Source organism: Homarus americanus, unplaced genomic scaffold (assembly GCF_018991925.1).
Source record: "Homarus americanus isolate GMGI-L3 unplaced genomic scaffold, GMGI_Hamer_2.0 scaffold26591, whole genome shotgun sequence".
In the NCBI taxonomy this organism is placed as follows: Eukaryota; Metazoa; Arthropoda; class Malacostraca; order Decapoda; family Nephropidae; genus Homarus; species Homarus americanus.
Genome location: NW_024755595.1, coordinates 181885 through 194682, shown reverse-complemented (window position 1 = coordinate 194682; position 12798 = coordinate 181885). Strand labels below are relative to the sequence as shown.

Below are 12798 nucleotides of genomic sequence, written 5' to 3'. Positions count from 1 at the left end.
ACATTCTTCTGAGAGACTCGTGTATCCAAAACATTACTGTAGGTTTTGATGGTTGAGTGTGTGTGTGTGTGTGTGTGAAAGGGTGCACACGACCCACTGCTGCTCACACGACTCTTCTAACACCGACACAGGAAACTGCCTTCATTACATGTCTTCTGGTACTGTACACGGGAAGTTGGGGAGCGGCGTCGGTTTGCGTCAAGAGTGTAAGATAAACATCTTCAGTTTTCATAATGAAGTTTTAAAATAGGAAAGATCACTAATTTTATCATCACCCGGTGCCTGTCTGACTGGAATTTGACTAATAATTAATTTGATAAAACTTTATCATGTCCCAATTATATTTTAAACTTGGTTAATTTGGTTAAGTCAGGTTACTGTATTGTCTAATGGTAGATCCTGCTGCCACATGGCATCACGAAAATTGTGACCAAGTCCCAGGTTGCTGATCTGACTTTCTGCCTCATTTACACACAATTGCAGGGTCTCAATTGTTTCTCTTACTATTGACAACACAACATACATATATTGTTTCTCACTTTTGATCGTTTTTTTTTGTATTTCTTTATGGTTCTTTATTATTATTATTATTATTATTATTATTATTATTATTATTATTATTATTATTATTATTATTATTAGTGTTATTATTATTATTATAATTTTATTGTTTTATTTTATTTTTTATTTCTGATTATAAAATTTATTTACAATGAATTAATTATTATTATTATTATTATTATTATTGTTATTATTATTATTATTATTATTATTATTATTATTCTTATTATTATTATTATTATATTTTCGCCTCCCAGGCCCCAATGTGGGTCAGTGACCTGTGCCCGGGTGGGCTAATCCCTGAAGAAAAAAAAAGTGAAAACATTAAAGCAAGATGGATTAAACCTCTTTTTGCTTAATATATTTTCACTGTGGGTTTGTAAATATCTTTGGGAGTTATGTGGGCACTATGTGATCAATATTATTTCTGTATATCAATCTTGGCCTTTATATTCCATATTTGATAACTAGCTGACAAAGTGTAGATATTAATATACAGCAACGTTAATTTTTCCGCTTTAATGATAACAACAGATAACACGTCAACACAACTCTAGCCTGGGATTGAGGACGCTAACTCAAGCTATAACTCCAATAAAGATGATAATTCAAGTTATAATCCTCAAGGGCTTCAACTACAAATTCTTCTCAAGGCGTTAAAAGGTTTTGTTGATCCAGTACTGTGTAGCCTAGTGAAACAAAAATCTGTACAGAATACAAGATATAACATCTGCGGTAGAAACTTCATCCGTTTACCTTCCATAACTGGTACTGCACTGTATGTATATTCTGTATTTCCTTATCTCCACAACGTCCTCCTACATACCTGCACGTCTCCTAACGTCTCCACACACGCTCTCCTACACTGCTTCGCCCTCCTACCATCACCCTCGCTTGGTGGGGGGGACTACTGTAATGGTCTCAAATCCGTTTCTTTAAGTGACTGGCAAGGAATCGATGGTATACGGGGCAAAGTTCTAATGGGTCCAAGTCTTATTGCGCCTTAGTTTTAATGGGACCAAGTTCTAATGACACTCAGGCTACTTTAACTAAATATTTTAAATTAGCAACAAATTTTCTTAGTTTACTATTGCTTGTATACCTACACTAAGTACACTGTATACCTGCGTTGTCGATGTACAGTGCATGCTAAATCTATTGTAAACGACGATTTTACTGAATAATTATCTATCTATCTATCTGTGTATCCGAACTGGTGGTTATGAGAACGTATCTATACCTAAATTACCTTCCTGTATAGTTAAATATATGTCACCTAACTGGTGGCGCTGGGAGAACGTATCTATAAAGTTGTGTAGGTATAATTTTGATATTTTTGTCTTTGCCTTAGTCAACCAAGTAAGCTATACATTCTTACCTAATTATGAGAAATATTGCTGTTAAAATGTTATCACTACGCTTCAACTATTATTTATGAACGCGTAACTTAATAAATACACTCGTACACTCTTCAACAAAATGTCCTATCGCCTCACCTGCCTCTTCATGAACTTAGTTAGGCCGGAGAGGCGTCAGGACTTTTGTTGGCGAGTATACAGTCCATATACATTTAAAAATTATGTAAAGCCATTACCTTAGTGACGTTTTTAACACAATGTTGAAGAGGGACACTGTCTAGCCCCGCCGCTGATGCATTCACAATCCTGGTAAGCATTTTCCACACTTCCAAACCTTCGGTAAAATATAGCTTCCTTTTCCAACACACTAATTCACCATATGGAAGTAATTCGATTCACACTGGTTTGCGAAATCTATCAGAAATTACTATTGGTGATGTAATTTGGATGATATTCGGTAACGGCAGTAATATGAACGTTTACTCATCACCAAACATACCTGTACATACATACATACATATAGTTCATGTCATCTGAGTATTACTTATTACTATCACAGTAGTATGAAACTTAACTCCCAGTACTATAAAGCTAAATTAACATCAAAACCCGAATTTACGGTTAATATTCGCTTGAAATACAACACAAGATGGAAGGAAGGGTAAGCCCGGGCAGCAGACTAGCGTGGCCAAAACTGTAGTTCCAGCCACCCAGCAACTCACCCATGAATCTCATATCTGATAAAAGATAACCGCAACTCCGGTAGTATGGACATAAAATACCCGAAAACAGTTCTAGGAAACTCTTAGCCACCCCTGATAAGTTGACTGATCTTAATAATAACTAAATCCCTGGCCACGACACCGTGATAAATGTTGCTATGGGCGGACTTAAAAGACAAGCATCATCCAAGACAAACTCCTACAAAAATATCACTACTACTATAACAGCTGATAAAATCTCAGGAACTGACGTTTCTTTCTGTAAGTTCCTAATATTATTTTGGGCTGATAAGTTTAAGTTAGGTTAGATTACGTTGTTAGCTTAGGTTAGATTAGCTTAAGTTAGGTTCGGTCTTATTTGCATCGGTTGAGGAAGTACAATGCCATACGTTTTAAAAATAATTTATACAATCCAAGTATACACTGTAGACTAAGTATATATTTTTTTTTTTTTTACGGGAATTAGCCAACCCGGGCACAGGTCAAACGACCCACAACGGAGCCTGGGGGGGCGAAAAAAAAGAACGGAAAGAAATTGAAAATATAGAAAAAAGGTTATACTGTATTAATCTACACCACGAAGATGCCGGAAAACCAGCTTTTTAAAGTGAGACAGAATGTAAGAGCATGGAAACACAGAAGAAGGCAAAGCATTCCACAGTTTGGCTGTGTGAGGAAAGAAGGAGGTACTATAACGGGTTATTCTCGTGTGACCGACATCCACAGAGAAATGGTGGGCACCGCGGGCAAGACGTGTGTTACGAACCCACGGCCTTACCGGCGGTACACAGGATGCCAAATCCCCTGAACATTGCCCGTTTAAATACCTGTAAAAGAGAGAGTGTGAAGCAACATTGCGGCGAAGAGAAAGGGAAGAGAGATTGTCGACTAAAGGAGGAGAGTTGATAAGACGAAATGCCTCTGATTCCACCCTATCTAACAGTTGGACAGAAGAAGAGCCACCCCAGATATGAGAGCAGCACTCCAAGTTAGGACGAATGAATCCCTTATACACTTGGAGCAACTGCTCAGGAGTGAAGTAGCTGCGGCATCTGTACAGCATTCCCAACTTTCGGGAGGCAGCTTTAGTTATACTAAGGATGTGTGATTTCCAGGACATATTGGAGGAAATGGTGAGGCCTAACATATTTATTTCATGCAGTGATCATGTGATCACTAGTTTCCACTGGCGGGCGCCTTCATAAAGCTGACCCAGCTTCTTTAGAGCTGGCTTACCCTCAGGTATCATTCAACTTTCACAAAGCATAGACGTTGATTCCCAAAGCTTCTTAAATAAGCTTGCTGTCTATTTACTATCACACACAGCTTTCAGTGTTAATTATTGTGATATCCTTGTTGCCTGTGCAGAGACTACTTTTATAAATAAATGGAGAAAAGACCATTTGGGTTTTGCAAACTTAACCCATAAACATTTTTGAGATATGAAGCTAAGTCACCTGTCATCAGTCAAGCTCAGGTGACCGGAAACGGCAACAAACAAAATTTTGCTTTCTGGTTATTTTTCAAACAACCACAATGCGTTGTGGTTAGTTTTCGATCTTTGAGCCCAACATTTCTACAACATTCAAACTACCTAAGCTCACTTATGCATCTCCTGCCTATACAGTAGTTTTCTTTCTTCAATGCTACACAACGATGACTCCCAGAAAGAGTGAAGAAGAGGGAGTACAAGGCTGTCCTCTTCCTCTCTTCCAGGACATATCAGGAGGCACTCGGTACATTCACCTTCTCAAACACACATACACATACAAGATTATTCTCTCCCATTCCTACTCAACATATTAAGAAGCACTCAACACACTGACCCTCTCGGCTCTCTCTGACCATCACCACGACCTCATCTGCAAATTGGGTGAGAAGCTTCTGCACCATCCTCGACACCGGCTCCTACTACCACCCGAGATCCCTCGTCCACGAATTGCTGTTCGAAACCACAACCGCATCCAGCCCAGACGAGCACGTGCTAATCGCTATAAGAACAGCTCAGTCCCAACCATTGAAAAAATTATCAACTACTCGTAATCAACCAGTGTATTAACTCCCAGTCAATCTTACCTTTTTGCACTGCCACTTTGTTGAAATGCCCTGTAGTATAACCTTCTCCCCACCTAGTTATTATATATCATGTTAGTATCACTTATGTTACTTGTATATTATTTCAATCAAGAGACCCATTCCCCAATTATGCAATTGTATATTTTTAGCCTTTCAATAACCCGTTAATTATTATAATTATTAAACACACACACACACACACAAAACCTAGACAAGTAAACCCCATCTATGTACACCTGAGACTCGCCCTGTTGACGACCTATAACCCAAGAAACTTTGAGGCCAGACAACCTCTGATAACACACTGATAATGACCCTTTTATCACCCCAGGTGTTTAATTACTTTGACAGCTGGTGACGAGGGGACCTGGTACACCCTAACAGCGGGTAACGAGAGGACCTGGCCACTAATCGCCCTTAAACCTGGCTAATTAACGATGGGTCACAGGTAAAGGTTGATGTGCGTGTGTGTGCGCGTGCGCGTAGTGCGTACTAACCCACCGATATACCCCGTGCTGGCTTGCTTGCGTACACCAAAGTACTGTTTTGATTGTTTTTTTGTTTGTTTTTCACGGGGATTAGCCCACCTGGGCACAGGTCACTGACCCACAACGGGGCCTCGGGGGCGAAAATATAATAATAATAATAATAATAATAATAATAATAATAATAATAATAATAATAAAGTAATACAAAAATGAAAAAAATCAAGAGTGAGAAACAATATATGTTGTGTTGTCAAAGTACGAGAAACAATTGAGACCTGCAATTGTGTGTAAATGAGGCAGAAAGTCAGGTCAGCAACCTGGGACTTGGTCACAATTTTCGTGATGCCATATGTCAGCAGGATCTACCATTAGACAATACGTTATGCTTCCAATACCTTACCAGGCAGTAGTACCTCCCTGTTTGGTAGCTGCCTTCTACCTGCTTACACACATACTGTTGGTATAAACAGACATACACACAAACACACACAACTACTGTTAGTTCTTATCAATGTTCTGTCACTGACGTAGAAGGGGGGGAGGCTATACGGATGACAGCGCTAAGGGGGCCACCTTAAAGGCTGGGACAGAGCAGGGCGGAGCGGAACAGAGATGGGCAGGGTGAGACGGGGCGGGGAGGATCCTGGAATGGGCGGGACGGGGCAGGGCGGGGCGGGGCAGAGCTAGGCGGGGAGGACCCGGGATGGGGCAGATCTAGGTGGGGCGAGACGGAGCGGGGAGGATCTGGGAATGGGCAGGACGGGGCAGAGCTAGGCGGGGCAAGATCAACATTTGTTTTTAGTTTCCTTTAACGTCACTCTACGCTATACTAACTTCTGTAACCTACACAAACGATAATCTTCTATAACTATCTTATTTCACCTGATGACCAAACATATAACGCTAACCTAACATGACCTAATCTAACTCAGCATAACCTAATCTAACCCAACATAACCTAACATGACCTAATCTAACCCAACATAACCTAACATGACCTAATCTAACCCAACATAACATAATCTAATTTAACCTAACATGACCTAATCTAACCCAACATAACCTAACTGATTTAACCTAACATGACCTAATCTAACTCAACAGGACATAATCTAATTTAACCTAACATGACCTAATCTAACCCAACATAACATAATCTAATTTAACCTAACATGACCTAATCTAACCCAACATAACCTAACTGATTTAACCTAACATGACCTAATCTAACCCAACAGGACATAATCTAATTTAACCTAACATGACCTAATCTAACCCAATATAACCTAATCTAACATACCAAACCTTACATAACCCAATGCAAGTCAACCTAACATAACTTAATCAAACGTAACCCAATCTAGCCTAACCTTACCTAATCAAATCTCTCTTACCCAACCTAGCCTAACATAAGTTAACCTAACTTAACCTAATAAAACCTAAACCAACCTAACGTGCCCTAACTCTCCAGACAGCATTAGGGCATTTAATTGTCACGTGAAATAAGCTTATGGGGTTAATCTTCAGATGATCCAACTTTAGGTATTGAATGAAATATCTTTGCCAACAAACGAACTTATCGAAGGTCTGGTGTTCGGTCAGTCCAAACGTCCCTCGCGCAGGAAGTTGGCGGCGGAAACTCGAGTGACTCACAGCAGAGCGTCAACCCCCAAGAGCGATAGAGAACGCATTTCGTAATCGCACATACGCACTAATTACGTAGTCATCACTCCGCAGGGCAGCCTTTGTATCACTACACAGCGACGCGTAGATTTCACCAAATACGTCAACGAAGTGGTGAACGTAGTACAGAAGGGTACGATGATTTTCAAAATATATACCCGAGCCTATCTTACCTATCTTAACCTCACTTAACATTACTAAACCTAACCTAACCTTAACCAAGCCTATCTTAAACTAACCTAACCTAACCAAAACTATCTTAACCTAACGAAATCAGAACTTTAACAAGGTTACTGTTACCTAGTAAATGAACAAAATAATAATTTATGTAAAAACCTTATCAAATTCCACACACACCAATTATGAAGTTTTTTTTTCAATATATATTTTTCGTTCGTGAGATTAGACTAAATTAGCGCTTGTTATCGTTATAAAAGTAAAATACAAAAATGGACCGAACCTACAAAAAATGTGTAACATTTATTTTCGTGGTTTTTATCGTTAGTAGTAATTAAAATTTCTCTAATTTTTATCTCTACAGTGTGACCCCTCTTTGTTACAACCTCACTCATCTGTATCACGCTGTACTGCTGTACATATGACATCTGTGAATAAATTATTAAAGAAACCTACGGGGGTTTCACATCAAATTCACTCTCATTACTACATCTTAAATGTATTGTAACCTGGAAAATATGCAGAAACTGATATTTTACCAAAGAGTAATTGGTTTAGAATTACCCAAGGATTTCATCCTCCAATTTAATGTACTATTTGCTGAATCACCCTATATATATATATATATATATATATATATATATATATATATATATATATATATATATATATATATATATATATATATATATATATATATATATATATATATATATAGTGACGATTCAGCCACGGGCATTTGGTTTGGGCCAGGGCTGTTTAAACCTAAACTAATCTAATCAAACCGTCCGCTCACAATTGCTTTCATTGCTTTTAAGCATTATTCTGTGGAACCTCAAGAGTATTTTATAGAAATATCCACTTGGATCCGGTCTAACACGACCTCTGATTGGTCCTTTAGCTGTTGCATTGTGGACCATGACCTCTGATTATTTCGTTACTTTTATGTTGTCTTTCTCTCTCCTTCCTTCCATGCCTCTCTCCATCCATGTCTCTCTACTTCCCTCCCTCCTTCCCCCTCACCCTCCGTCCCTCTCTCCCCTCTACATTTCCCCATTTCTCTTTCCTTCCCTCAATCTCTCCTATCCTTCATCATTCCCTCCTTTCTTTCTCTCCCTCTGCCATGTCCTTCTCTCCTTCCGTCCTCGACCCCGTCACGCTCCTATCCCCCATATCCAGCTCCTCATTCCCTCTCAAGCCCCCATACCCCCCCGTCACGCCCCCCCACCACTTTCAAGGACAGCAGTGCCGAGGGTGAGGAAGCGGATATCCAGTCGCAATAATCTCAGAAAAATGACAGGCACTGATTAATGTCGTGACCCCTCTTCCTGTGACACCTTGTAACTTTTCGTCCTATGACCCCCTCGTGACCTGACTTAGCAGAATCTAACCTAACGTAACCTGACCTAGCCTCACCTAATCTAACCTCTAAATATACCTTAGTTCATATAAAAAATATTTAAAAATAAATATTCTTTCTCTCATGATTCTGGTCTCCCTTTTGTCTCTCGGAAATAAAAGCCTTCCAGTGAAACACACACACACTCACGGGTCTAGTAAACAGGATGCGTCTTTGTCTAATGTTGGGATTTTTGTCACGTATTATGCTGGCTAGTAGAAGGCCTTAATTAGTTAGCGTCCTTTGATGGGTGGTTAGTAGCCTTTGTTAGACGGTTAATGGTCTTTGTTAGTTCTCTAGTAAGTGGTGATTAGGTTGAATTTAATCAAAAGTTGGGTTGGGTTACGACAGGTTATCTTATGATTGATTGAGTGATTGATTAGATTAGGTTAGGACAGCTTTGGTTTGGTTACTTTAAGATTAGATAGGAGAGGTTGGGTTAGGTTATTTATTTATTTATTTTTTGACGAGCATTAGCCCACCCGGGCACAGGTCACTGACCCACACCAGGGCCTGGGGGGCGAAAATATTATAATACTAATAATAATAATAATAATAATAATAATAATAATAATAATAAATTAATAACAATAAATTAATAACAATAATAATAATATCAATAATAATAACAAAAATAAATAATAATAATAATAATAATAATAAATTAATAACAATAATAATAATATCAATAATAATAACAAAAATAAATAATAATAATAAAACTAATAATAAACACAAATAAATACAAAAATGAACAAATAAATCAAGTGAGAAACGATATAGAGTATTATACAGTATGTTGTGTCGTCAAAGTAGAGACAATTGAGACCTTGCAATTGTGTGTAAATGGGGCAGAAAGTCAGATCAGCAACCTAGGACTTGGTCACAATTTTTGTGATGCCATATGGCAGTAGGATCTACCATAAGACAACACATTATGCTTCCAATATCTTCCCCAGGCGGTAGTAACTCCCTGTTTGGTAGCTGCCTACTACCTGGTTAGGTTAGGTTACACTGTATTAGGTACGACAGTTGTATTGGATGTACAATGCAGCTTGGTGCTGGGAAGTGGCAGCGTGTTTACAAGCGTGATGTAGAGAGAGCTGGTTGGTGAGGGCGCTCAGAGGAGGACAGCTTGTGGGTCGCCATGCTCGCCGGCGGGAGCGAGGACCGCCAGGCAGCAGTGGCGGAGGTGGTGTTGCTTGCTGTGGCTGTAGCTAGAAGAAGAGAGAGGTCACCACGAGGTCAGGTCTTAAATAGCGGGGGTAGGCGTGGCTTAGTAGTTGACCTCCGTGATGTATGGCGGCACTGGTTGACCCAGACCACGAGGCATACACTGGGGAATTCGCGGGGTCGGCTACTCAGCGACAAACAGCGTTTGTAGGGGAGAAATCCACGACAATATCCTCTTCCTCTGCGTTGTACAGTATATAAATAAGTTATTACCCACCCATGATGATGATGATGATAGTATATATATATATATATATATATATATATATATATATATATATATATATATATATATATCCAAAATCTGAAGGCAGGAAAATGTAAAATTTTCAGAAAAAAATGGGAGTAGACAAAGTAAACAAATCATGAATGTTCGCGTACGTTCTTGATTTTTTTAAATAGCTTAAAACTAAAACCAAACTTGCTAGCGAAAGAGATTAGTACAACTAGTTAAAATATAACTACCACATACACATATATATACAGGGTGTCTAAGAAAAATAATGCACGCTGACTTTTACCGATTTTCGCGCGAATACTTCGATTACAACAGTCACAGTGTCCTCAATTGGTGATGGGCGAAGTTTTCCTATACTACAGTACAGGATAACATTACTTTTACTTTTATCCTCTTCGCCACTGATCAGCTCGTTAGCAGCTTGGGCTGTCGGTCACGTCTCTGTTACACACTCATGGCAAGTAATGGGCAAGCACCGGCTCCTGAATGCATCTGAACCTGGGTCCAGTGTTGGTCAGGTCAGGTCTGGTCTTGAAAGTGCTCACACACTCGGTGTCGTCACATCATTCTCTGACAGGTTGTCCCAAACATTTACGCAATCGCCACGAAAATCTGCAAGTGTGTGTATACTTATTTTTAGTAAATGTTTACGAAACCGTTATCACTAGTTGTTTGTAAATTTTCTTTATTTTTGCTATACTCATTGTTTTATGATTTTAAATACATTAAAAGAAACAACTTTCTAGTATAATTTTTTTGTTTACTCTATCCCGCTTCACAATTCTCCTCCCGGTGCCATTTTTGTTGTTTATCTCGCTGAATCCCTCTTCAAGAGAAGTTTCCTCAAAGACGGGGATCGCTTCCTCGAATTCCTCATCACCATCGATGATGTATATCAACCTAAATATTAAGATAAGTTGTTTAACACATAATTTAACACGACAAGACATAGAACCTAATAAAACCCGACCTAACATACCGAACCTTTGGGTATGTTAGGTCAGGGTCTATGTGTTTTTGTTTTATCCTCTTCACCACTGATCGGCTCGTTAGCCGCTTGGGCGATCGGTCACGTCTCTGTTACGCATTGTTAGCAAGTGCTGGGCATGCACCAGCTCCTGAACCTGCTCCAGTGTTGGTCAACTCTGGTCTTGAAAGAGCTCACACTCGGTGCCGTCACAACACTTTCCGGTAGATTGTTCCAAGAGTTCACAACACTCACTCCGAAAAAGTTTGTCGTTTCCATTTCTGTGTTTAATATCATGCTAATAGTGCATTAAAAAATAAACCAAATCGCACATTTCCTTCTGGTGATAACGGTTTCGTAAACCTTTACCTTATTTTTTAGACAGTGAAATAATTATAAATTGTGCGATGGCAACACTCACCCCCTGGGAAGTACACATGAATCTAGGTAGTGTTGACATCTTGTGGTCCTTGATCCAGTAAATGATGAAGCTTCAGTAATATCCTTCACCAGATGAATTATAGGTCCTGTAGGTATCACTGATCAAAGTAAATACAGTAATGTCACTTCCGCAGCCTCAGCAGAATGACGCTGAGTTGTGGCAGTGCTGTTGTACTGACCCACCACGACCGACTGTCGACTGGCGCCAACTGACCACTGGGACAACTGCTGTGCCACTCGCTCATCACTCGAAACTCTCCCAACTCCCTCTATCTCTCAACTCTCTCTTCTCAACATTTCATTTACTTCTCTGCCTCAACTCCGATCTCCCTTTAGGCTACTTCACATTTAAATTTTTCTCTCTCCCTCATTTCTCCTTAATGATTCCTTCAACTCTTATCTCCCTGTAATTTATCCTATTATATTTATTTGTTTTTCTCTTTCAACATTCTCACTACTCTTTTTCTCAACTTTCCTCCGTAACTCCTTCTCTCTCTCTCTCTCTCTCTCTCTCTCTCTCTCTCTCTGACAGTTCCTGAGTATTTACAGGGTACCCCCGTTTTCAAGTCTGAAAATGAGATATAAAGTAATATCTCTGGAGACACCACGCAAATGCTCCTTCCTGCTGCTGTCGCCACTTCTCCAGATAAACAAAGGTAACTGGGTGGTAGTCTAACTGGTTACCTTAATCTGAAGCATAAAAATAACTCCAGAATTTTCTTCTGCGGTTTATCTTAACTATATACGTTTCTCAGACAACAAGGATCACCTGAAGAATCATTTCACACCAGTTCATTTCACTTAAAGATTAACCACTCTAACACTATTTGAGGGGATGAAGTTAGGTTAGGTAAGCGTTAGGGTGGTTAATCTTGAGGTGAAATAAGGTGGGTGGAATGATTCTTCAGGTGTTTTAGCTAAAGCTAACGAGTTATGTGTATTCTGTTATGAAGAACATTTAGTATAGGAATCTGTGAATTCGACCCCAGGGTATCAACTGTGCTAGGCTACAGACTAACACTATTATAGTGTACTGATGGTTTTATTGTGCCAAAATGTTAACTATTGTTTGTGTACCCATTTATATTGCATATAAACTGTACCTTGTTTGTACACCTACAGTATTTATACTGCATATATACTGTACCTTGTTTGTATAACTGCATTGTCTATATGAGTACAGAATTAATATAAATTTGTATAAGTTATACCGAATGAATTATCTGTCTACATGTGGTAGTGTGAGGCAGTCTACAAACAATGGCGACCTGGGGTGTAATGGTCAGCACACACAATAATATTTCTTTATATATTAGACAAATCTCGAAGAGTTGGTTTGCCCTTTATAGTGCAATAGAAGGCATCCGGTGTGGTACTATTTCACGCTCACATCATACTGTACAGGAGCTTCCTCACATCTCTCTCACACGTGCGTCTCATCTCTCATACACGTTT

General features: G+C 39.2%; 1 protein-coding gene across 1 annotated transcript in view; it reads right to left on the bottom strand.

Annotated features, from left to right (window-relative positions):
- LOC121856587 (vascular endothelial growth factor receptor 1-like) overlaps positions 1-11570 on the bottom strand; it is a 70199-nt gene extending 58629 nt beyond the window's left edge. Inside the window, exon 1 of the mRNA XM_042352215.1 lies at positions 11324-11570. The gene's annotated coding sequence lies outside the window, so the exon portion shown is untranslated. The remainder of the gene's footprint in view (positions 1-11323) is intronic.
- Between the last annotated feature and the right edge of the window lie 1228 nt (positions 11571-12798).